At 50.1% G+C, this 24,056-nt stretch overlaps 1 protein-coding gene across 3 annotated transcripts in view; it reads left to right on the top strand.

The window, feature by feature from the left end:
* SLC25A48 (solute carrier family 25 member 48) overlaps positions 1 to 24,056 on the top strand; it is a 251,720-nt gene that overhangs the window by 12,910 nt on the left and 214,754 nt on the right. Inside the window, exon 1 of one of the 3 annotated variants that reach the window (XM_034656040.1) lies at positions 13,087 to 13,103. The exons of 1 other annotated variant lie outside the window; for it this stretch is intronic. The gene's annotated coding sequence lies outside the window, so the exon portion shown is untranslated. Of the gene's footprint in view, positions 1 to 13,086; positions 13,104 to 15,241; positions 15,404 to 24,056 lie in introns of those variants that run through there. One more of the 3 variants, XM_034656038.1, reaches the window with a different exon arrangement.

Consider the following 24,056-nt stretch of genomic DNA (forward strand, 5'->3'; position numbering starts at 1 on the left):
CGGCCCCGCGGCCCCCGCCCCCGCCGCCCGGCCGAGCGCGCGGCGCAATCTGTCAGGCCCTCGGCCCGTTTCCATATGAAGGGCGCGCCGGGCGCCTTGGGAGCGCTGAATGGCCGCTTGCGGTCGGGCGGGCGCGCACGCCCCGCGGCCCGGGCTGGATTTGGCCGCATTTGCATAGCAGGTGCTGATGCTTGTCCATTCTTACTTAAAGAAGTTTTAATATGGGATAAATTACCAGGAATTAGGAGCAGGCGTGGGCGGGAATAAAGGAACCGTGTCGCCCGTCTTCTTACGGCCGCCTGGCGCGGGGAAGGAGAAAAATATTAAGTGAGATTCGACTTTAGAAGTCGTCTCCTTAACAAGCTACAACCTACCCCCCCCGGCCCCGCCCTGCCAAAGAGCCAAGAGAAAACAGGAGGCAACTTTAAGCAATTTGATTTTAGAATCTCTTCTGCAGCCAGTAAAGCCATAATCCCAGGGATAGTAATACGATTAGCGATCCGAGATCTTTGAGTCAGAAAGTCGGCTTGAGTTTAGAATGTTAATCCTGACCCTAATCCGCCCTGTTGGCCGAGTGGAGTGCTGTGCCACGGAGTTTATGTTTTCTTCCTCTACTCTTAAAGGACCATCAGGTGAGGCCTATGTTGGCCCATTTCTTGATGACAGGGAGAGTACACCGATTTGCCCAAGGTGACAGCCCCTGCCTTCTCTGGGCAGGGGTGCTGGGCTTCCCCTTCCCCCTGGGAACCAGGCCCATGTGACTGTGCTGGCTTCCCGGGTTCATTCCATCTGTTTGGAATCTTGCAAAGGCTTGGACCAAAGAGGATTTTCAAAAAGATGGGATTTTGAAGGACTAGGGTTGGGACAGCTCATCCACCCAGCTCTGTCTCCCAGCCTTCTTTAAGCCAGACCCCAGGGGTGTCCTCTTCAAATGGATGGCTGGTTTTCAGGTTTTTTAGATTCTTGGGGACTGGAGAAGGGGAGTGGCTGCTTCACACTGTAGCCTGCCAGACTGGGGTCTGCTTGTCATATTTGTGGGAGAAATGCCTGGCATCTGGGATCCTTATGGGGTCTCCCATACCTGGCGGACTGCGTAGGGACCGTGGTGAAGAAAGGGTAGACCCAGCATGAGCACTGCTTCCCCAGTGCTTTCCACACCAAGGTTCTGCCAGACATGCTCTCATAGGTCTGGGACAGCAGGCTGCCTTCTATGTGAGGGTCAAACGTCAAGTGGTTCTTCTCTCCTTTGCCTTCTTGCGAAGGTGCTTTTCTCCTTCCCTCTCAGGCCCACGCACTGCTTTTCAGAGTTCAGCCCCCTCTGATCTCTAGCAGTATGCCTCTCCGGGCACAGACTGATCTCACTTTGGGGCAGGATTGCACCTGCGATCTTGCAGGCAGGCCTCTGGCTTGCTCCGAGTGCCTCCCAACATGCCTGCTTTTCCTGGAAGGCAGTGTGAGATGCCCAAACGGACCATATGGTTTGGAGTGAGAGCCTTGGAGCCCACAGACAATGGGGGAAGTGAGAGGCCCAGGTCAGTGGCAGAGCTCGCACGGCTGCAAACCTCTCTTTCAGCCTAATGAAGCTGTTGTCTGGGGGTAATGATGCAAATGCCCCGGCCCTTTCTCCCCACGATAGTCTAGAACGTGATTTGTCATACAATCTGAATCTTTGGGAGGACTTTAGACGGAACCTCCTCCAAAGATGGAGATGAGCCATATGTGCACTTTGCATCTGAAGTAGGGGTGGGGGCGGCGGAGGGGGGTAGGACAGGGCCCACTCCGACTTCTCTGATGGACTGCCTTCTGACAGCCAGGAGGACTCCGTCCGCAACAGCCCAGTGCCACCTGACCCCAGGGGGCTTATGAGTGGGTGCAGTTCCCTCGTGTCTAATGACAGATCAGCCATGTGTGTTGGAAAAAGATGCAGAGGATCTGGATATTCTAAGTAGGTGATCACTGTGTCCCTCATTCCTTTTTTCCAAGCTGTGTGATGAGCACAGGGAAGGGGCCATTCTGGATGAAGTGCTCACGTAATCGTGCCTAGATTTTGCTGTGCTGAGCACCCCAGCTGATGTTAATCGCAGCCAGGGTGGACACTTGAGTATTTCTGAAGCAGGAATAGTAAAAGAGAAGCAGGCACTAGGCGATAGGCATGGCGAGCCTGGGGCAGGTGGGGAAGACACAAACCAGAGTGAGAAGGATAAGCAGGAAAAGTGTGAAAATCAGCTCCCACTGTGTGTGTGCGCTGAAGGAGAAGGTAGTGATTGCTCTTCGCAGGAAGGGAGCCAGCTTCACTTGCACGTGCAGCTGTGAGTGCCCGCAAAGTCTGGGCACAGAAATACATTACTCATGATCAATCTGAGTAAAGCAGACTGCTGTGGAACGCATTGATCTAATGGCCCTTGTTTATTGGACGCAGTAGAGAAGCACCAGAGGCCCACTATGATCCTAGTAATAGCAATATACAATGCAGGATGGGGAGAGAGAAGGGTCTGTGGGATGGAGTCTGCCCTAGAAAGGGAACAGGAGAAGCAAAGACCCACAGTCACATCTGCCCATAGGTGAGGCCTTTCTTTTCTGCCACACCCTCTCTGTGCCCTCAGGCAAAGTGCCTGGCCTCCCATAGCTGGTGCTCAAAGGGTGTGTGTGGAGAGAAGGGTTTTGTGTGTGGGCACTGGGTGTTCATGTATGTGTGTCTGCCTGTGTGTGGTGGACTTGCATGTACACATGTGTGCACATACCCAGCCCTTCCTCACCTTCAGAACAGGGAATTGGGTTGCAGCTCTCCTCTGGGATCACCCCACCTCTGTAACCTGAGAGTTGGCCCACAAGTTGGCACCGCAGCCCCAGGCTCTGGTGGCAGAGGGCTTGCTGGGTGGGTATCTGTTCAATCATTCTGTGGTGGTGTAACTTCAGGAGTTAGAATGGGATGGGGTGGGAAATGGAGGACCATAATCCGAGGAGAGGTTCCTAATTACAACCCTGCTGGCTGTGGGGGTCAGGCAAGGGCAAATTGAAACCCTCGTCACACCTTTACCGCCAATCACACCCATGGCCACAGGTAAGTCGTAGCCAAGCTCTGCCAAAGCCCAGGCCACATGATACTCTTTCTGCTCCCTCAGATGCCCCCAGCCTCCTCTCTGGACACTGAAGGAGAGGGGAGAGGGGAGCTACTGCGATGACAACACCAACTCTCAAAGCCCTAGCCACAAGCTGCTCACCGCAACACCTGGACACCTGTTACTGCCGAGGAGTTTATCCCAGAGTGGGGGCTGGGTGGTGGCTCTCCTGGAGTCTGGGGTGGGGTGGGGGTGGGGTGCTGGGAAGCCAGCCGGACTAGACTTTCTGCTCAATCTCGAGCTCTGCAGAAATCTTTCTAAAGCATCCCTGTCTTCTTTCCTGCTTTAATATATATGTTCCAGATACCCCCAGTTAATGCGAGCCCTGGGAACGCCCGGGTCAAGATGCTCAGTGCAAGTCCTCTTTACTGCTCGACTCCACCATCATCATCAACACTCACATTGATCTAAATACTGTTTCTGAACAATTTTTTTCAGAGGGACGTTGAGCTTCACCCTCAATATGCATAATTGTATTGAACTTGCAAGCCTGTGCTTTTTAACCTGCCTTTCAAATATGAGGACACTGAGGCCCAAGGAGGTTAAGATACATGACCAGGGTCATGAGGCTGGCAGGCGCTAGAGCCAAAGTCGGAGACCAGGGCTCTCTGGCTTCAATGCCCATGACGTTGACCACTCATCATCTCCCTTTCTCACTTTATGTGAACACCCACTCCGGGGCCAGCTCCACTCAGGGGCTGGGGACATGGGATGGAAACCACAGCCCTATTTTGTGGGGGAGGGCAGCTGTCGCAGGTGTGGGAGAGGGAGAAGGTCTGTTCTTGTCTGTTGGTTGGTTGCTGTTGTAGGGAAGGGCTGTGATCATGGCATACAGGAGATGTTGTTGGCTTTGAAGTCAGCTTCTGTCCTTGTTTTCTTGGTGGCAATTAAGAGGTCTTGGTTCCCTCTGCTACCTTGAGAAAATCTTTCTTCTCTCACTCTCTGAATCTCAAAAACAATGGCGGGGTAGGAGACAGAGGGGTGTTAGGTGTCCCCAGGGCTTGCAGTCCAGGGGGAGACCTCAAGGCTCCAGTGCTGCCCTCATCTGAGGTCTTGGGGAGTCACCTGGCTGTGTGACATTGAATGTTTCCCTCTCCTCTCTGGTCTCCCTGTCTGGTTGGTGAGCAGAGCTTTGGAAGAGCCAGAGGACTGAACCTCTGAAGCCAGCAGCCTCTCTGAGTGACGAAGGGGATACTCTCCGTGCTCTTTTTGGTGTGGAGTTCATGGTTCTAGAGTTTGTGGGCTGTCCTGGGCTTCTTGTCCTCATGGATCTTAGCACCATGAGACTCTGAATTACTCATGTGCATTGGTTCTGTAGTTGTTCATTTAATTCATTCGTTCACTCATTCATTCATTGCCAGGATGTTAAGTCAACTTCTCCTGAATAGAGAAGATCATTTAACTTCCCTGCCTAAAACCCTTCAGAGGTTTCCCGTGGCCCTCGGTATAGAATAACCCCGTCTTTTAACTCTAGTTAACAAGGCTCGATGCTCTGTGCTGCCTGCCAACTTGGGAGTGTCTTGTGGGGTATCTCAACCTCATGGAGAGGGCCAGTTCCTCTGCCCTCTGCCCTCTGGGTTCTAGCAACACTGGTCTCCATTTAGTGCCTTTCAATGCTCTTCAGTGCTTTGAGCTTATTGTCCTGGGGTGCTCTCCCCACGCTGGCTCCTTCTCAGAGGAGGACCCCCTGATGATCCTGGCCAAAGCCACCCTCCATGACTCCGGCCGGTCACTCTGCATCACAGCACTGACTCCAGCAGCCTGTAAATGTGTGGGCAGCCTGCATACTTATTTGCTTGCTGTGCCTTGTCTGTCTCTGACTTATCTGAGGGCTCCATGTGGGGCAGTAACTGCTGTCTCCCCACGACCAGAACCGTGTTTGCTGCATAAGAGATGCCCAATATGTTTTATGGTTGAATGTGGACCTGGATTTGGATATATTTTAAATGGTGAAGTGTGTGTGCCTTGCTATCATGTGTGTCTCCACCTCCCCAGCTCTAGGAAAATCTGGACAGAAGAGAGTGTGTCACGTGTATGATTTAGCTTTTACGGAATGTGCAGCTGGGTGCTTCTGAGGGCATTGTGTCCACGATGGGTGTCTCTCTAGGCATGGGGACATTTCCTGACTTGGCTGGACATAGCACATTTCTTACTTGGGCTTGACTCCTCTAGGATGATTTTATGTCTTGCTTGAATCCATGGGACTCCCTGAATCACCCTGTTTGTGCCCAGAGGAGACTGCCGTACCTGCTGGAGTAGATGTCTCTTCGCTTTATGAGAGAGCTGTGCAGGCATGCCTCTCTAAACAGTGTGGGAATGGATGAGGACCTGGAGAACAGACATCCCTGGAAAGCTTATGAGTTCTAGGAAAGAGGAGGGGCCCCTCAGTGCAGGGTAGGGGCTGAGCAGTTGCTGGGGGCAAGCCATACCTGGGTGGTGGCCATCAGCAGGAAGACAGCTGGGACTGGCTCTAAGGAAAGCCACTTGGAGTGGCAGGGGCTGGGGTGCCTCTCAGTTGCTTCCAGGAATCCACGTGTGATGGTATGTTTAGGGTGGGAATATCAGGGGCCCTTCCCGCCAACAAGCTCTCATCCCCCCTCTCAGTTGCTCCCCTCCTTCCCCCAAGTCCTGGCTCTGCCCACTGAGCTCTGGCAGGGGGTCCAGCCCAGGGCTGCATGTGGGAGAAGACGCCATTCCTGCTCTCAAAGAGCTGGTCGTCTGCCTACAAATCAGAACACGGGTGGGCAAAGCAGCCAGTGGACAGAGTTCAAACACAGCACAGCCTATGTGTTCTCATCCACTCAGCCAGTCATCCACCAGTCATTTATGGGATACCCCCCGGGTGCAGGGATCGCTGTGTGCAGTGCTGGGAAACCCGAGGAAAATGAAGCTGCTCTCCTGGAATGTACATACCAACGGGAAAAGAGAGCACAGTCACAAAAATGAGTACACACGTAAGGTAGCAGGTGGTGACAAGTGCTAAATAGGGTGCCACAGGGGACAAAACAGGAGAGCCCTACTCTAGCTGAGGTGACAAGCACCATCGCTGAGGAGATGACTTGGAAGCCAAGACTTAAAGGATGAGAGAGAGCCAGCCATGGGAGGCTGAAGGGGGAGAGCATTGCAGGCAGAGGCCCTAGCAAGTACGGACTTCGGGGCAGGAATGAGCTCATAGTGTGTGATGAACTGATGGAAGACCGGTGTATTTTGAGAAAGCCTTTCCAAGTGAGGTGCAAAATTTGGGCAGGCAGTGCAGGTCAATGTAACACTTGCCATGTGCCTAGCACACTCTGGTGTTACACCTGATTTAATCCTCCCACCATCTCAGTGAGGTGTGTACTGCTGTCTTCCTGTCCTGGGAAGGAGGTGGTGGAAGCTCAGAACAGGTGAAGCCAATTACCAGAGGCCAGGCAGCAAGGCACATGGTGGAATCGGATTTTGAACATAAGTCTGATTCAAGAGCCCAAGTTCATAACTACTGGGTGATTCTGTCTCCCAGTGTCCAGGGAAACGAAGCAAACTGCCCGTACCTGCAACATGGAAAGGGATACAGAAGGGAGAAACCAGAGAAGATTGTAGTCATGGACTTAGGCTGTTGGGAGATCATGTAGAGAGGTGTGTGCGTAATCCTACAACTGAAAAGTCATCATTTATTCCCGGAGTAAAGAGTTTATTACTTTTACAGGAGTCGTGCTTCCAGTGAAGCCACTTACCCATCTAAAGGCAGAACGCAGCGCCACCTGTCGGTGAAAGAGGGTGACGGATGTCTGACTCAAGAGGACCGGTGGATCCATCATCACCCGTGAAGTGTCAGTCATCCCCTGGGTGCAGGCCTGCCTTGGACGGGGTGGGGTGGGTAAGGGTGTGCAGGAGAACCCGGAGGCCCAGCTCTGCTTCCGGCTCAGAGAGGGCCGAGTTGGGAGGTTGAGCTGCCTACTTTGGTCCCTCGTCCTGGGCACCAGTGGCTCTCAGAAAATAAACGGAAGTGGGACGTGTCAGAAGCGAAGGATCTGGCTTGGCTTGAGGAACATGGAGAGTCTCTGGCAAAGCAGCATACCTGAGCAAGCACATAATTTTACAGAAGCTACTCACTGCAGTATTGTTTGAAATACAAAAGTTGAAAACGACCCCTGCAAGAGGAGCGGTAAATAAAGTATGTTGCCTCCATATAGAAGAACACTGTGTAGCTGTAAGAAAATAATAAAAAACCTTTTTAGGTACCCATGTAGAAAAGTATCCAAGGTACATTAAGAGAGAAACAAAACAAGAGCAGAGACTAACAGTGTGTATAATAGGCCATGTGCATATGTATATACATATATATGTATTTATATATACGTATATATAAAGAGGGAATATAAAATAAATATTCATTTTGCTTGGCTAAGCCTAAGAAAACTCTGAAGCATGCATGGAAAAATGTTAACACAGTGGTTGCTGGAGTGAATGTGTGGAGACAGGAATGGCAGGGAGACCATCTATCTTATAATGTATCTTTGGATTATTTTTTTTTAAAGATTATTTATTTATTTATTCGACAGAGATAGAGACAGCCAGCGAGAGAGGGAACACAAGCAGGGGGAGTGGGAGAGGAAGAAGCAGGCTCATAGCGGAGGAGCCTGATGTGGGGCTCGATCCCATAACGCCGGGATCACGCCCTGAGCCGAAGGCAGACGCCTAACCGCTGTGCCACCCAGGTGCCCCAGGATTATTTTTTAATTTTCAAATTAAGTGTATTATTCCATATTCAAGTTAGTGGCTTTAAAAAACTTTTGAAAAAAGTCATAAATAAGCAAAAAGTAAAATGGAATTCTGATCCCACTGCAGCTCAGCCCTGCTTCTCCTCCCCTGGGCCTTTGCTGCCTTGAGTCTAGAGCTGATAAACCTTAGTGGGTCATGCGTGGTCCAGAGTTCTAGAATCTGAGAACTTTCATGGATTACGCACTGAATTGGAAACACTGTAAACCTTGTATGTGTAAGATAAGTTGTTTCTCAAAGGATTCTTGTTAGGCTTTGTTCCACCGTATTTTCTCATTCCTTGATATCAAGAATCACCAAATTGCATCCACAAGCTTTCTGTACTTTACTGCAATTGGGGCTGAGTGCAGGTAGCTATTCATTCAGTTGGTGTCAGATGTTTATTGAGCACCTATTAGCTTTGGATGCTGCTCTTATTTCCGGGAGTGTCACAGAGAAGCCTTGGCCTCGGGTTCCACCCTTGAGGGGGCTCACCATCTAGGAGGAGAACAGGGAGCTCTTGGTGACTCCCGTTAAGGGATCACTCAAGCCTGCCTGATAAAACTAGGAAGGCTTCAGGGAGGAGGGAGTGCTTACATGGAGACTCAGAGCATGAGTGGTAAGCAGATGTTCCTGCAGCATAGAAACACATGCCTTCTGTTTCTTCTTAGTTTCCATTAAAATGATTGTAAGAACAACTTTCTCTATACCGTGGTCACAAAGAGGTGGTTGTTGCTTCCTGTTTACAGGTCATAGTGCAGCTGGCAAAGCCTCTGATCTTCCTGCCCTGCCCTGTGGCCCCTGCCTGCATCCTGGGCCTGGCTCTGTCCACCACAGCAGCTGAGGCACACGGCCCTGTGGCTGGTGCCAGGGCCTTGCTCACTGGGACTCAGCCTCCTATTGTGCTCTGTGCAGTGGGGGAGCCTCCTAGGGTAGGTTATCCCATGCCAAGGCCTCATAACTAGGCTGTGTTCCCTTTGTGACCTCAGTTTACCTGTTTGTGAAATACGAGGGTTGGACAAGGGGACCTGCTGAGGCCTTCTAGAACTCAGCCCCTCGCACCATGATGCTAAACACAGGGGGAAGCTCACAACATTTCCCAGGGAATGGAGCCCATTGTATTCGGGTGGGCACGGCCTCCCTCCACTTTTCTGTCACAGTAAAGATGATCTTTCTCTGAGACTCAATAAGGGACAGTGTGGCTCCTTGAAAGAACATTTGAGAGGAAGTTCGGGACAGATCTGGGTCTAGGTTGAGGCCTTTCCCCTTTCAAGCCTCAGTCCCTCATCCTGGGTCACCAAGAGGCCGATGGATGAGGCCTTTTTCAGCTCCAACTTTACCAGAAGCATCCCTGGTCCCTCACTGGCAGGTGTGGAGACCGGGTCGTTTAGGCCAGCCCTCTCCTTAGCTTCCTGGATGTGCTTTTTGAACATCTCATGGGAATGAATGGGAGCTCTGTATGTGTGCAAACTCTTACTTAGCAAGTGCTCCCTAAAGGGGAGCTAGGGGGTACCTATAGGGACAAGGGGCTGAGGAGGTGGGGGCAGGAGAGTATTTTGGCTCTTCCTCCCACACAGGGAGGGGCTGCCATCTAACTTTGAACATTATTATCTCCAGTGAATTTATAACTAAAAATTACAGGCTGGAGAGAAAGTAGGTATCCTACAACTTTGAATTTGTCTCTGTTTCCAGATCATACCATATTATACTACGAATTCATAGTTCTTTTTTTTTCCAAAGGATTTTATTTATATATTTGAGAGAGAGAGAGGGAGAGAGAGTATGAGTGGGGTGGGGGGTGTACAGGGAGAGGGAGAAGCAGGCTCCCAGCTGAGCAGGGAGCCCAATGCGGGACTCGATCCCAGGACCCTGGGATCATGACTGAGCTGAATGCAGACACTTAACTGACTGAGCCACCCAGGTGCCCCCAAATTCATAGTCTTAAAAGTCTGACAAAATCTTAGGGGTCCTGTGACTAAATTTCATGTCGCGTTTAGCAGAGGTTCAAAGTATTCACTTATTAAATGTGAAACAGAGACGCCATAGCATTCCGTTTTGGTACTTTGTCCTGTTGAAGGCCTCCCTGGAGCCCTGTGGGAAGGTACTTGGAGGGGCTTTCAGGAGCTGACACACAGCCATGGTCCTGGGTGGGACCTGGGCTAGCTTCCACACGGGGGACTTTTCCTCCGAAGGCACAGTTTGGAAGGGGGAGAGGGAGGAGGAGGCTAAGGTGTCCGTGAAATTGTGGGTGAAGTCTTTATTTGGAGTGTTTCCCAGCCCTCCTGCTCCCTCTGGGGCTGCTGGGCCACCTCCAGGGAGCTGCGCGAGCGGCCACAAGGTGGAGCTTGGCTCCCGCCTCCCAGAGGCCTCTGCTCGCCCCGGGAGTCCTTTTCCAGGCTCCAGACCTGGGAGGTAGGTGCAAAGGACTTGGACAGAAAAGTGTTCAGAAGCACCCCCCCACCCCCACCCCAGTCCCTTCACGGGGAAAACAAAATCTCTGCCTTGAAGGAAATCCCCTCTCCTTGGCACCCACACCAGTCCCTCCGGCCCCGCCACCTTAGGGGCCGTCTCCTTCACCACATGCCAGGGAACAGAAGCTTGGAGGGGTCCCAGTCCCCAGAGCCGCTCTGGGGCAGAGTCCAGCTCCCAAGTGCACATTTTCCCCGGCACGGATCCTACCTTGTATCACGGGCCGACCGTCCTTTCCTGTAGGTCGCTGCTTTGCCTTATTCCAGGAGGTGTCCGTCTCTCCTCAGCAAATGCCGCTCCCTGAGATCGTGCCCTGGGCGGCCAGTTACTGCCCCACCACATGAGCTCTGCGCTTGCGAGGCACCCTACATGTGTAAAGAGAGAAGGAAAACATTGCTGTTAAAAAAAAAAAAAACACTTCTTTTTTGAAAAGGTAGTATAGGCACAGAAATAAAAGGCCAACAGTATGGAAGAGAGTCTGATGAAAGGAAAGTGTCCCTCTGCTGACCTGGTTGCCAGCATCTTTCCCCGGAGGTAACCCTTGTTACTGGTTACTTGGTGGCTCTTCTGGAAATACATATATGTACTTGTGCAGAGAGCGAGAGAGAGAAAGAATGTGTGTATGTGTGTTACCAATTGGTGGCATCTTATTCTGGATACAGGGTGCCCCAGATCCATGTTCTACCTTTCATTCCTCTGGATGGTGCTCTGGAAGTTAATCTTTCTGGGCTTCATGGAAGGAGGGGGAGGCTCCCACACCCTCTTCTTTCAGGTGAACACCATCAACGGCAGGCAGCAGCCAGAGGTGGTTGGTGGGAAGGGGGTGAGATTGATTATATATATATATATATATATATATATATATATATATATAAAATTTTCCCCCCCTATCTCCTGCCTTACTGGATTGCCTCTCTCAAAGGTTCTGTCCCCTTGCCGTCCCCTTCAGCTGCAGTCTGGGTTTGGTACCATTCCTTGCCCCTTCGGGGCTTGGCTGCTCACAGCTCCCCACAGTTGCTAACCTCAGAGGACTGTATTATCCTACGTGAGTTCCCTTAACTTTGCCTGTGTTTTTACAAACTCTTCCAGGGGTGTGCTGGTAAATGTTTAATGACTCTCTTGCTTGGAAAAACCAAACCAAACCAAGCCCTGATTTGTAACATTTCCTGGTTTCTGTAGTGTGAACTCTCCAGCCATGGCTGGTTCCAGGCTTACCAACAATGTAGGAACTGGCTCATAAACATTGTGAAAATGTCACCATTGACTCTCATGTGCTGGCCCCAGCACATCACTGACTTCCTTTCTTAAATCATCTTGAATTGCTCCGTTTGAGTGTGCCGTCCATTTAAGGAGTACTGGTCAGATATTTTGTAAGGTGCCAGAAATGGGCATTTCTGATAATAATACTCTGTCAAACTACTCTCCAGAATGGTTGAATCATTGCCACCTTTCGATCCCAGGATCCTTGAGCAGAGTTTTTGCATACAGTTGGTTGGCCGACTGGAGTTAGAAAGAAGAGAGAGTCTGGAGTACTGCTTTGTCTGGGGAGAGAGGTCAGAGAGCATTTGTATGGGAACAGCCTGTGTGGGTGTGTCAACAGGAAGCCTCTCAGAGAGAAGGAGGAAAGTCTCTCAGCTCGGCATCACAGGCTAAGGTACAGGTCTGTTGATCTTCTCATCAGCGGGGTACTGGGTTTGGAGAGGGGCAGGGGTGTGGGAGGTTGAGGCAGGAAGAACTTGGACTGGAGTCCAACAGCTTTGGCTTTATTCCGGCTTTGCCACTTGCTGGCTGTGTCGTTCTTCAGAATCCCTGAGTTTTGGGTTCCATGTCTGCCGAATGGGGGTAAGCATTCCTCTTCTCCAGAAAGTTTGAGGATTTGATAAAGTCTGTCACATGTCTCAGGGAGGGCCCCACACGTTTTAGCTGCTCTTCAAGTGATAGTTTTGGTGATGATGATGATGATGATGACAATTGGCCCATAGAGGAGTTTGGGGCCCAGAGAAGGCAAGAGGTATTTGCCTTTAGAAGCTGTTTATTCCTCACGAAGCTGGAAACAGACCCTCTCCTACCTGCGAGGGTATGTTTGCAGAATCCAGGTACCTAAACCTGCCTTGGCCTTTTTTTTAAGGATATGTATGCTTTCTTAGGACAAGCACATTCAGCCAACTTCCACTGCCTGGCACCTTATTTTGAAGGAATGCAGTTGAGGCTTGTTTGTGAAACTACAATGCATATATTTCTTTGTATTTAGAAACTTGAGTTAGAAAATATATATCCATATATATGTTTCTGAATGTATTGATGTTTTTCAAAAATGAAGGCTGGTTCTATCAGAATGGGGTAGAAAGTGGGGACTGCCCAACTCCTGAAAATCTTCCACTGACAGTTTGTGAACTTGCAAGGACGATGTTGGGATGTGGAGGAGAAAAGGGATCCAATATTTCTTCCGGGGATTAAAAGTGAGTCCAAAATTGCAAGGACTTGGGAGAAAAAGGCTCTTGTTGAGTTCCCCTTTGAATAACCGAGCCCCTTTCTCTCTGCGCGCTAAGTGTTGAGATGCAGCGTCCTTACTGCCTAGAAACCCAACAAAGACTGGCTCGGTGGCTGCTTTGAGGTTTCTGTTCTATGTAGAATTTTAACCATGAAAAGACACAAAGATTGGTTTCTTCTGAGTCCTTAACTGAACACCACAAAGAGGGACAATTAGTGGGGAGCTGGGCTGCTGTCTCCCACCAGCTATGCTGCTGCTGTTCGGAACCCCTCCAGGAGCCATGTGAGGTACGCCACCCAGCCCCTCTCCGTCTCTAGTGTTTGGAAATGTGCCACAGACTCAACTGTCCAGGTGTGGAGATTACTGGGCTCCAGAAAGGCCATGTGCTGTGGTGTCGAGAGAATGGTTCTTTATCTGTAGCCTGGTGGTACCACTTCCTGCAAGTCCTAATCTGTAAAATGGAATAATGCCTGGATTGAAAGCCTGATTTTAGGATGAGGTGAGAAATCATGGATAGTGCTGGCTTGGAGTAAGAGCCCTATACTGGTAGTCATTTATATAGTATTGTTGTTCTCCCTATTCCAGGCGTTGTGACATAGATATCCTTCTGCCTGACTTTCAGAGCCCTCCAGACCATTCCCTGCTCCTTAGTCTCTGCTGCGACTCTCTATGATTTCTTCTATTCATCTTCTTGTTACACATGTGGATAAGAGGTCATGCCCCTGACCAGGAACAAACCTCTGGATCTCTCTCGGCTTCTGTAGAAATGAAGGTTTTGTGAGATCTCCCCCTCACCCCAAGGGATCATTACAAGGGTTAATGTAGACTGTGGAAACAAACAACCTGGCTCAGTGCCTGACCCCTGGCAGATGCTGATGAAGGCTCTTCCCTTTGCCTCCACCTGGAACATGAGCTGGAAAGGACAGCTAAACATACAAAGTACCTCTCACAGAGGCCATGTCCTGCCTATACACATACGCAGGTAATCCTCTTGTTGCCTCACCTGCTTCATGGAAAGTAGCATGTGTGTAGAATTTGTATTAGGACTCCTGGATTCAAATCCTTTGTCACTTTCACCAGAAAGGTATAAATTCCTCTAAGCCTTAGATTGTGCATTTATAGGAGGGTTTATAAAGAAGTCCATAACATTTCAATTGTTCCAGGGTGAAATGAGGTGAAGGATGGGTAATACATAGCCCACAATAAGAACTCAGTAAATCATTGCTGGCGTTTGGCAAGTGTTTGAGTAAATCAATCTTTCTTTCTTTCTTTCTTTCTTTCTTTCTTTCTTTCTTTCTTTCTTTCTTTCTTTCGAGAGGGTGGGGTGGGGGTGAAGAGGGGCAGAGGGAGAGAGAAAGAGAGAGTCCTAAGCAGGCTCACACTCAGACGTGGGGCTCTATCTCAAGATCTTGAGATCGTGACCTGAGCCAAAATCAAGAGTCCGATGCCTAACTTACTGAGCCACCCAGGTGCCCCTGAATAAATATTTCTGTAGTTGGCATATGAATAGGTTGCCTGGTTATGTATATGTAATGAATTGATGTGTTACATAACATTCATGTATCCTAACCATTTGAATTTGGTGATTTATTTATTTATACCTGTTGTAAATAATGCTGCAGCGAACATCTCCATACAAGTATTATTTTCCTTGTTTGGGATTCTTTTCTCAGGATGGACTCCTAAAAATGGCTTTATTGGTTTTATCCAATAAAGGGTTTATCCAGGAGTTCCTGAGGATAGCTCCATATTGCCACACAGGCTGCAAAGAGAGATTTGACAATACAAAACACTCAGAAAATGTTCTGTTAAACTCAGCAATCACTTCTTTTTGAACTTTTGGTGGAGATTTGTCTTCCCTGCTAACTTTATATTTTAATCTATTAGATCGAGATCCATGGCTTTAAGATTTATTGTATCGTGTAATTATTTCATTTGAATTTAATAGAGCTGGTATTAATAGTTACTTGTTTTTAGAAGCCTTATTATAAAGTTAATGTAAGCATTATTTATTTTCTGCAACTGGGTTTAATTTTTTTCTTTTACTTTTATAGATGTGTAATGTCTCTTGATTACAAGTGACAGAGACTTGATTCTTGCTTAAGCAAAACCAGAACGAGTTGGCTCATATACCTGAGGAGTGTGGGTACAAATTCAGGCAGAGTTTGATCCAGGGGCTAACGCATGTGGTTGTAGTCCCGGCACTCCATTTCTCCGCTCCGATTCCGTTTGTGTTGGCTTTGTACTCTGGCAGGTTTTCTTTAAACAATCCCAAACACGACCCGCGGTGCCCTGAGTCCATACCCTTATAAGCTTGTGATCAGAGTAAAGAAGAGCTCCAGCTTTTCCTAGTAAATCTTGTGAAGTCCCTGATTGGCTTTCTTGGGTCACGTGTCCAAGTCTCAGCCAATCAGGTGCCGGGGGGAAGACGGGCTCTGACTGGCCGCCTGGGTCAGGGGCCGTCTCTACCGCTGGGGTCAGGTGGGCATGGACATTGTGGTTCACAGACCCCCTCAGGCTTCACAGGCTGGGGAAGGGGCTTCCAGAGACAAGAGGGAGAGGCTGGGACGGTGTTACCGCGGAAGGGGTAAGTTAGGCTTGCAAGTTGTGAAGTCACCACAAGATGGCGCTCCCGCTCTTTCTCCTTCACGTGAGCGCTGGGTCTTCCCTGGGTCTTTCCGTCTGTTAATCCGCAAGGATGTCTTTAGTGGGACTCCTGCTTGATGGTTCTCCGAAGGATTAAGATCTTGCAGCCCGTAGTAGAAGGAACAGGCCATGGTAGGGGTTGTATGCCATGAAAGGGGTGCGCGTGGAAACGTGGTGCTGTGTGGACGGAACCGGTTCAGCACACGGACCGTGGTTTGACACCAGTGCGGTGGTGTTCGGGCGTTGTTTTAAGCCTCTTTCCCTCGGCCTGATTCCTCGGTCTGAAAGTTTGTGAGTTCGTTCCAGAGTCCGTTTCATGAAAAGGAGTGTTTGAGTTCGTCAGGAACATTTGAGAAATCTCAAGGCAGTGGCTTCCTGCACCTTCTCTTTGCCACCACAGAGCCCCCTGTGCTGAGGAGGCCGGCTGTGGGGCGGGAGGAATGGGGGGCACGCTGGGAGAGCCCTGGCTGGGCTCGGGTGCACGGGGATGTGGGAGGGGTGCGAGGCCACTCTTCGGGGTCAGCTTTCCAATGATGTGAGTGAATGGATGTCACAGTCCAGCGCGATGCTGGCGGCTGGGGACATGGAACCTTCTGGTCATGTGTGGACGACAACGTATGCTAATGTTCCACAGGGTAGAGTAAATGCTCTGAAAGAAGAACCTGAACTTTAGGGCTCAGTCCTGTGACCCCTTTCCTTGCTTTCCTTTTAGTCATAAAACAACTATTCTGCACTAGATGTTGGCCAGGGGCTGGGAATTGGGAGACGAAACCTATTCACTATTGTTAGAGATCCCACAGCCTCATTGGAGAGACGGACATATCTAGGAAAAATGCCATTCGGTGTGGAAAATAGTGTGGCTTGGACAGGCCTGGGTCAAAATCCTGGCTTGGCTGTTCAGTACCTGGGAGGCCTTACACAAGTGATTGGCTCTCCAACAGACTCAGTTGTGTTTTATAAAACAGGGATGATAGTACAGATCAATGCCTAGTTCACAGAATTGATGTGATAATTTAAGGAGAACATGTGCAAGGCACTTTGCCCCGAGCTTCACACAGGGAGATGTGTAAGTCTTACTGATTGCCTTACCTTGGATGGGATTTGCAAACATCTCAAAACTGAGAGACAGAATTAATACACTGGGTGATAGAATGTGAATTGCAAACACTCTAGAAAGGTTTAGGGCAGAAATCAGCGAGGCTAAATTTAATTGGGACAGATGTACAGTGGTAGGCTTAGGTTCAGAAGATCAGTCGGCCCCACACAAGGTTGGAGTGGGAGTGTGTGTGGTACAAAACTCTGCTCTTGGAGGATGAGGCCTTGGAGAGCAGGTAGATAGACGCCTGCCCTAATGGATGTGATGAGGTGGCTAAGAATGGTAGCTGGGATTTAGGAGGCGTTCGTAAAAGCACAATGTCTACGATAGAGGAAAGGAGCCACAGCCATGAAGGAGGTGGTTTGGGCAGGGCGACCTGGATGGCAGAGGGCCTGGAAGCGGTCCCCTGGAATGGCTGAGAGGATGCGCAGGGTTAGCCTGGAGAGGATTGGACATGTGACGGCCCGGGTCCTGCCTTCCACAAATGCCAAGGGTTGGCATCTGATAAACGTAACATGCTATCTCTGTGTTGCTCCAAAGATAGGCCTCGGAAAGCATCTTGTGGTATCCTGGTTCAGGGAAGAATTATACAACGTTTTAGTACTTTTCCAACCACAGAGTGAGCTGCTTTGTGAGTTGTGTGGCTCCTGGTAGTAGAAATGTTCAAGCAGCCTCTGGATGCCCCATCTGGAATGGTCTAAGGCAGGAATTACTCGCATAGAATCTAAGGAATCATAAGGATGACTTGGGGGGAATCCCAGAATCTCCTGAAGTTGTTTGTAAAATAGTTGGGGGATATTTTTCAGGGAGAAGGAAGCATTGCATTTGTCAGCATTTCGGGGCAGGGGTGCCCAGAATCCAAAAGCAGTTTAAAAATCCATAACTTTAAAGAAATTTAGCTGCTGGGTGCAAGGTGAGAATAGATTTTAAGGTGTATTTTTCCCCCAGATGAAAGAGTCTTTGCTGAATTGTTAAATACATTCTTTTGACTAACGTGAATTTATTGTTATTATTATTAGCTGCCAGTTTACTGTGTGCCTATTACATGCCACACAAAGTTTTACATATTCTACTTGAATTGTCTCTTTTAGTGTTTTTCAAAAAATTTTTTGAGATTAAGCATTATTATTATTCCTATTTCATAAGTGATGAACCAAGGTATGGAAGTTCACACGAGGTTCTAACTTCTTTTATTAGTAGATATGTGCCCCCACATCTGGCCTTTTTATGCCTGGTAAATATCATGTTATGTTGGAAATTTTAAAGGTAGGATGGTAATAATAATAAGTAACTGCGTATTGAATTTTTACTTTCTGTGTTGAGACATTTAGTGCTCAACTATAAAGTTGGGCTTGGGAGAAATTAAGTCACTTGCCCATGGCCACTCAGCTTTCAAGGAGAGGAGCCAGGATTTGAATGGGCCCATCTGGCTCGCAGCCTGCATACTCAGCTCTGCAGGCACTTAGAGCTGGAACATGGAGCTGGGGCCTGGGCCCCTTCTGTGATCTATCCCATGAGGGGCTGTTTGAATAGATGGGGGAGGGGAGAGTTACAGAGAACTCCTTAAGGATCTGGGGCAGCGCAGGTCAGGCAGGGCAGCAGCTGGACATACCCTGAAGCCTCAGGAGCAGGATACCCCAAGGGCTAGAGGTGGGGAGGACAGCTGAGTCAGTGAGCCTGAATGACTCACGTGCCCCCCCCCCCCCCCCCGCCGGCCCCGAGCTGCCATAGCTCCAGGTGGCTCAGCGTACTGAGACTCCAGCATACCCTGAGTCTTGGGGCTGTGCGCTCTCTCTCACCACAGCTCCTTCCAGGCTCAGAGGAGGAAGCAAGTCAGCAGCCTCGTGGTAGGAAAGCGCTCCAGACTTGACCAAAGCCAGCACTGGGCAGTCAGAGGGGAGATGTGGGGAGAGGGAGTATACTTTCGGGTCTGCAGGGTTTGCCCAATCTTCCTGATATGCTTCAGCCCTCCCCAGGATCCCTGCATCGGAATAGGATGTCAGAGGCCCATATCCCATTACCACTCGTCTGAAGTAGCTAATCCCCCGCTCACAGTGCATGCCAACCGCATCGTCGGGAACGATTTTCCTCAGTCCTCTGGGAAGTACAGCTGCGTGGCTGATTTTGTTCTCCTGAAACCAGAATCTGATACTCCCAATTGTCTGGCGAATCTCATGTGAACACAGAGAGGGGGTTAGGGATTTTTGATTTGAGTCTTTATTGAACAGATGGGTCTCCGGAGTACCATGTGCCTGCTCCCCAGAGAACAGTCCATGGGCGCGAGCTCCAGCTTTTATTTAGCAGAGGAGGCAAGCCAGGGTAGAACAGGGGAAACCAGGAGATTGCCCAGGAAGTTTCTGTAGGGCGCTCTTCAGGGTTAGAGAGGCACCATTGCTTCCAAAGGGCCCACGCTTGCTTAGAAGTAGGTTGTTTGGGGGGGAGGCTGACATTTCTCAGATGCCACACAATCCCATACATCTATGGACTCTCTGGCCAGGCCCCGTAAGTGGAGCAATCACAATTTATCAATCACACTAGGATCTTTTAAGAGCAAAAGGAAACACTGGGACAACAATGATAGACCAGGCTTGTCTCAGGCAAACCAGGACATATGGTCACCCTATTTGGAAGTGTCCAAACAAAGATTTAACACTGTCCAAGACCACTTGGCCACTGTGTAACCATGGAAAAGTTACTCAGCTTTTCTAAGCCTTAAGCTCCCCATCTGTAAAATGGGACTACAAAAAGACTTTGTTGAGAAAGCACTCAGTAAATACTATTTGTGGTGGTGGTTACAGCTTTTATTAAATCTTTTTCGCCCCTCAGAGCGCAGGGAATCGGAAGGGTTGGTATCTTATCAGCAATCAAGGAACTGAAGGTTATTCTTTCTCTCATCATTTTCTTGGTTTATAATATTTTTTTGACTGTACTAATGCATGTACTTAACTCCAATCTGTCTTTGCACACCATTATTTCAAAGGGACAAAAGCCTTTGTAATTTAGAAATGATTCTCCTTGGAGGGCTGCCTGTAATGAAACAATGGGTTGAAAGAAAGAGCCTGTTGCTTCACCTTCCCTTTTGCTCTGGGGAATAACTTTGACTATGAGAGGAGAGTCTCATTTGCATCCAATTAGACATGCCTACTACTCATCCCACAATGTCAGCTCTCATTATGAAGCGGGACTGATTCTTTTCAAATCCAGCTTTGAATTAATTTTTTGAAACCAAAAATGGTTTCACCTTGTTTCTAGCTAAAATGTTGAGTCGAATTGGATGCTGGCACAGTCATCTTGCTTGTTGAAGTGATTCGGTGGTTACGGGAAAAGTCTCGAGCAGAATTTGCATCTACCAACCGGGCCGGGCAGCAAAGGCACGGTGGTCGGGCTTGCTTTGTGGGGTCCGTGCTGGAGAAGGGAGGAGCACGTAGGGGGTACGGTCTTCTGCTTCCAAAAGACGAATGAGGCACACTCAAGAAAACCCTGGCTAAGGCTGGCTCTCTGTGTGGCCCGTGTTGACTGGATGATTAATCTCTCGTCAGTGAACAGGAGGTAAGCTCCTGGTCAGGGCACAGCAGTCTCCTGCGGGCCTGGGGTCGACAGGAACTGTGGGACAGTGTGTACTTCAGGGAGCAAAAGCCCTGTCACACACAGCTCCTTGGAATCCTGTCTACTGTCTGGTAACTTCGTGAATGAGGGCAGTGGATTCACCTCCCTGGGCCTTCCTTATCCATAAAGGGGAGCTAATGATAGAACCCCCTGCTGTGGTTGTTAGCGGGATTCAGTGGGATGAGGTGGTTAGGTCCTCAGGACAGGGTCTGGCTTGCAGGCTATACTGACTGGACCAGTTTACCGCTGTCACTGTTCTCACTCTGTTTGGGGAACTGAGAGCCCTGGGCTGCAGCGCACCAGCTCCTTGCTGCCCTCTGGTGGCACATATCAGAGCGCTCTGGTGAAGAAGAAGCTGGGAGCGGTTACTTTCAAGTAAGGAAATTTGGGTTTTACTGCTTTCTTGATGACCTCTGAGAATATCTATCCAACTTTTCAAAAAGAGGAGGGCAGGAAAATACGCTAAGGTTCCTAAAAGCAGGATGATGTCTTCCTTGTATAGGAGGTTGCTCAGGAAATCTGTGGTTGGCTTCCTTGCCCATGAGGTTGGGGAGGCTGCCCCAGCCATGGCTCGTTGGTAGGCCAGATAGCCAGCAGAGACAAGGGAGAGGAAGAGACATGCATGAAACGGGGGGTAGAGTTTGGAGCTGCGGCTGGTTTCCCAGATGTTCAAATGGGGCGTGGCTGGTGTTCCTGATGCCCCTCTGAATTCCCCAAGCCTTCCTGACTTTTCCAGCTGTGGTGCTCCGTGTCTTTGCTGGCCTGTCTCATCACAAGTAGACACAGGAGCCACAAGCCGCGTCAGAGCCAGGATGGAATCAGCACTTCCTATTGTTGCCTGAGAACAACTTGCAGTTTGCCATGAGCCCTCTCCAGGCTGATAGAAGTCTTGGTCAGAGGTCTTCCTCCAAGGCTGGGCCCTTTGGAGCGGCCCCGGAGCTTGCAGTGCAGGCCTCTGGTGTGGTGTGCTTAGACCAGCAGGCAAATTCAGCTGAGTCTGTGTCTCCCTTGTAGACTGGGAGTTTCTGGAAAGGTCATTCCCAGCAACTAGTACGATGTGCTACGTGTAGCAAATGCTTCATAATGAGACAGCGGCTGGGTGGATGAACGATGAACTCTGCCCTTGAGGACGGGACAGCACGTGACCAAGCCTGTGTTCCCCACGGTGTTCGGTGCAGGTCTTTGCACGTAGTGGTGGCTCAGTAAGTGGGTACAGAGAGCGTGTTCTCAGGGCGCTCCTTGAGACTAAGATTAATTCACAGAGTTTGAGTACCTCATAAGTGGTGTCATAGGTTCTGGGAGGTTTTTTACAAACAAGTGTAAGACATTGTCCCTGGCTTCTAGGAGCACATCTTGTTAGATGTTCAAGTTAAAATAAAACTATTAAATCGTAGTAAAAATCATGTAATAACTCCGGGCCAAGATAAGCTGTCCAGACGGGTGTTAGGGTCGCTACCCGAGGTAGAGGGCTGGCTCCATGGGCGTGCAGCATGTGAGTTGCACGGAACCCTGTGCTGAGGTTTGATGCTCTGCTCTGGCCATCTTGACATTCTTAGTTTTTGAGTAGAGGACCCTGCATCTTTATTTTGCCCCAGGCCTTGCAGTTATGTCACGGATCCTGACCCAAGATCCAAGCTGACCAGGAAAACCACCGTGATAGAGGGTTTGGCTGGGCAGAGCAGATGTGCAGCAGAGTTGGGCCAGAGCCCTCTGAGGACATGGCCATCCTGGTGTCAAGCCTGGTGCATTGCTGTGGCCTGCTCAGGACAGGCCTTTGGGAAGAGTGGGGTGGGAAGGGGGTCAGTGGCGTGACATTTGGATCCCAAAGCATGCGCATCTGCGAGGAAGCGGTGGCTCTGAAGGTGGAGCCTGCATGGGGGCCTGGGCTGCCCCGTGTGCCCCCGTGCACCTGCCTGCCTCTGCAGCGAGGCCCGGGAGAGCCACTTGGAAAGGCAGCCCGGCCTTGCTTTGCGGCACTAGAGTTACTGTCCTTTTTTGGATTGTGGTGGGTGGACACCTCATTGGGCTGCTGGGAAGCCCCGAGGAGAAGAACGATGGGTAACAGCTCTGTAAGAGGGAAAAGGGCATCTTCCCTGCAGCAGAGCATGGTTTCTGGCACCTGAGGATCTTCGTTTGGTGTTTAGTGAAGTGTTGGGGCTGAGAGCCCGTTCGTAGTGGTCTGGCTAATACTTGTCTGTTGGAGGACAGGGTCTAAGTCATCTAGGAAACATAGCCCAGTCTTTGTTCTCCAGGGACGCACAGTCTCTGTAGGAGATGAGACATTTACACAAAACCTCCACTCCTGCTCCCTGATGGGCCAGGTTTTGAAGTCCGCTTCTCCCCCTACCGACTGTCTCCTAAACAAACTTCTGAACCTGTCTGGACACCTGCAGCCCAGCATGGCTGGCCGGTACAGGTAGAGCAAGTGCCCAGCTCCCTGCCTGACACTGTAAAGGAACATTGCTACTGTTGCTAAGAATCCATTCTGTGCCTTGGGAGGTCAGAGAACCGAGGGGACACCTGAGCCAGCAGGCCTGGAGAGGAGGTGCTGGTATTGGAACCACAGATGGGATAGAGAGAGCAAGGGGAGGACATGTGTGTGTGGTGTGTTTAGAATGAGTGGAAGGTGAAGCCTGAAACTCGGGGAGCAGCACAGAGAGCCCTGTACCCCATGGCCCCATGCTGTCATGACTTTACGTTCCCAGGCTGGAGGTGTGGGGGGGTCCTTCAGCCGACTTCCTTACAGCGGCCCTCCCTCGTGAGCCCCCATGGTGTGCTGATCCGGGGCCGGGCAGGGTTCAGGGCTCCCAGGGAGAGAGGCCTGGCCTCTGCTCGCCCCTGTCCAGTATGTGCCCTCCCACTGGGGCCCTCTTGCTCTGTTCTGCCTGTTGGTGTCTGGACTTCCCTATCCAGTCTTCCTTCTTTCTCCACAATGAAGGAAAAGGCAGAACCAAGCCCCGGCATTCACAGTGGCCCTGGCCCACTCTCTCCTGCTCCCCTAAGCAGAAAGACCGTCAGGCTCAGCTACTGGAGCAGTGTGATGAGTGACCTTGGGCAACTTTCTTAACCTCTCTGATCCTTGGTTTCCTCAGGAATACCTGTGGTATAACTTGGCATTGCCCGGAGATGAGGCCATGGTGGAAAGGGTCTACCGTAGCATTCTGCTGAAGACATGCCGGGGCAGCGTATTTGCTGTGTGTCCCTGTAAGTGTTGGCAGAGGCAGCTGCACACATCAGGAAACCATCCTCAGAAGTGACGTGCACATGGGTGGCTGGCTCCTGGTTCCTAGGGTAATGCACAAAAAGTGCAGACAGTGGAGGCTGTCCCTTTAGGCAGTCCTGTGGCGTGTGGGGGACACAGGTGGGCACAGAGAGGCCTATTTTAAGGCCTGGCTGACTTGGAAACAGGGGGATGTGGGGCTGTGGGTGGTTTGTGCCAAGTCCAGAGTGGCCTCGTCTTTTGAATATTAAGGATGCTGACATTTACCAAGTGTTCATCACGCCCTGGTGTCCTGCAGTCCCCAGAAGTGCCATGAGGTGTGCATTCATCACCCCCATCTTGCAGAAGCAGAAAAAGGGCCTCCACCTTTCCCTTTCTGTGGCTCCCAGACAGCCTGGCTCCGGAGCCCCACAGCCTTCTGGTGGGCACTTTCCACCTCTCCCTGAACCCCACTGGAATCATGGGGCCCTGGGCCACATGGATCTTGACTGATCCTCCATCTACTATCTTCCCTAAATGGGGACCCTCTAGTTTTGTATGTACGGACCTGGTTATTCTGATGAACCTACCCTTGAAGACCTAGCTTTCTGTTTTTTAGCTTTCTGTGCTCCACAAAGGTGACAATATTGAGAAGTATTTGGGAGACGCCAGGTTTCCTTCCTTCCCAATGCA

The sequence above is a fragment of the Ailuropoda melanoleuca genome, chromosome 3 (genome assembly GCF_002007445.2).
Source record: "Ailuropoda melanoleuca isolate Jingjing chromosome 3, ASM200744v2, whole genome shotgun sequence".
NCBI lineage: Eukaryota > Metazoa > Chordata > Mammalia > Carnivora > Ursidae > Ailuropoda > Ailuropoda melanoleuca.